Raw genomic sequence first — 2,500 nt, forward strand, 5'->3', positions numbered from 1 at the left:
GCGCCCCTTGTTGATTACATCACTCAACAAATACACACGTTTTGTGGCTTGGCTTAACAAAAAGCAATCATTCTGCGTTGTTTTTACAAAACAATCAAAATGTATAAACATATATATATATATAACCCAACAATTACATCAATTACACATATACGCAATATGCAACGTACACTGAAAAATTAAAGCGAAATAATTTTTTGAGCTATCGCTCGCGAGCTGAAGTGCAGTCTCTGCGGCTCCTTTTGTTTAACAGTATGTATGTCGATACATGAGACTGGAAGAAGATGCACGCCCATGTTTGTGTGTGTGTGTGTGTGGAGGGTGGGTGGTGGGTCTCAAGGGAGCAGAGAACTGTTGAACATACTTCAGGCATATTGAAACCTTGTGAGGAGCAGGCTAGACTAAGATGAATTGACACAAGAAATGTGTCCACACTATACTGATGATTCGAACTACATGGGGAGGATAATTAGAGCACTCCAAATTGTGGAGGTGGTTTAGCAGCCACACTAGGGAAGAGCAGGTGAGACTCCGCAGCCCATATCCTGGATAACGCCTCGGGCAGCAGTGAGGTCCATGCACGGTGTGAGCAAAGAATAGGTTTCTGGGCACAGGGGTGGACGAGCTCGTTGTTAAGGTGGTTGTACGGTAACTAGGAAGCCAAGTATTGAAGGGTGGAATGTTGCAGATCTCTCAGCTCATGAATAAAGAGAGTCTTTACATTTTTAACCAATAGAATTGGAGATAAACTGTTCCTTTAATATCATCACATCTAAATATGAAGATTTGTTGCTGTTGTCAGGCAGAAGCATATACAAATATGTATTTAAAGCTAATAGTGAATTGATGTGCAAGAGTTTTGTGTGTTTTGTGATGGAAAAACAATGGAAATGTTGTGTCACGTGAGTGGTCACGTGATATACAATTGTACACACCGCGGGAGTATAAAAGTAGCCACCCAGGTGTGTGTCACGGACTTCTGGCTAAGACCGGACTTCTGGTTTAGAGACTTCTGGTTAAGGGACTTCAGGTTAAGACTCACAGAGCAAGGGGCTTGTGAGAAAGACTGGTCAGACGAAAGGTGGAGAGATAGGTCGAGGTCGTGGAGTGAGGTGACGGGGGAGAGACTGAAGTGAGAAGGAGAAGAGAAGAATAAAAAAAGACAGAGGAGCAGAGACATCTCCATGGAGAACGTCCACAAAGACGTTTTCCAGGCTGCCAGCACCAGAACATTCAGAAGACACACCGGGCGTGAGATTCTACAGATCTGCGCGAAAAGGACATTCCAGACAACTGTCACATCTCATGACAAACCAACGTGTGTGTGTCTTAACCCCTCCTTGTTCTCCCACCCTTCAGCTGGAGAGTGGTGTGGGTTGTGCTGATTGCACGGGGATCTGTGTCTCAGTTCAGGCTGTCACTGAACTGAGATCAACCTTTCCTGAGCTGGTCAGTCAGTGACTGGATTCTAGGCTTTTCACCTGCGACTGGCATTGGAGGCAGTCGTGTCTGCTTTGCTCTCTTCGGGGCTGTTTGCCCGGTTTGGCACTCTGCAGTGGGGATAGCTTTTCCTCCGAGTGTTTGGTGCTCTTCGTTCGGTGTTCTGTGTTCTGTGCCTTTCAGCGTCTGGGTAGCAGTACCCGCCTGAAAGGTAAGACAAGACTGTATAGACAGTTCAGCCATGTTGTTTCGTCCTTATGTGTTAAGAAATTTTGTCTGTTCGGTATATGTTCATGTCCGTTAATAAGAGAGGAGGATTCCGACAGAGTAGCCAGAGTAGCTAGCGTTGGGTTTTCAACTGGTCGGCAGAACGTTCTGGGGCAATCCAGTGAGAAGATCAGTCATCATGGTGGTCTAGAGAGAGGATGTCCAATCAAAGACGCTGATCCAAAATAGCATAAGCTGTTCAGTGTCACGGATTTTGTTAGGGGAGTTGTGGCTGTTCTTTTTTTTCTGGGGGTTGAATGAAGAGACGTGAAGGTTAAGCTTGCAATGAGTTCGTGGTGTGCAAAATATGCCTTGAATTGTTGTAGACTTATGTGATTTAAGGAGTGTGGTATTTTGCTTTGGGAGAGATTAAATGGATTCCACTTCAGATCTGTTTCTTCATTCTCAATGTCTGCAAGTACCCAATAATTAATTTTTGCTCGTTGGGTTGAAGCAAGTTTACTGCCTAGTCGACAGGAGTTCCACAAGTGGTTTTGAAGTGCACACAAATCTATATGGTTAGATCTATGCTTTAACAGTAACGTTAGTTGAGTTGGCGTTGTTAAGTTTGGTCAGTGTGAGATTGATTGTTGTCTGGTCAAGTAGATGTTCGATGATTTAGATTTGTTCAGTTTCAGATCTGCAGTTGTAATCATCAGCACTGGCGTTTGGTCAATGCGAGAGTGATTGCTGTCTGGTCAAGTAGATGTTTGATGATTTAGATCTGTTCAGTTTCAGATCTGCAGTTGTGATCATCAGCACTGGTGCTTGGTCAGTGTGAGAGTGGCTGCTG

Source organism: Babylonia areolata, chromosome 14, assembly GCF_041734735.1.
Source record: "Babylonia areolata isolate BAREFJ2019XMU chromosome 14, ASM4173473v1, whole genome shotgun sequence".
In the NCBI taxonomy this organism is placed as follows: Eukaryota; Metazoa; Mollusca; class Gastropoda; order Neogastropoda; family Buccinidae; genus Babylonia; species Babylonia areolata.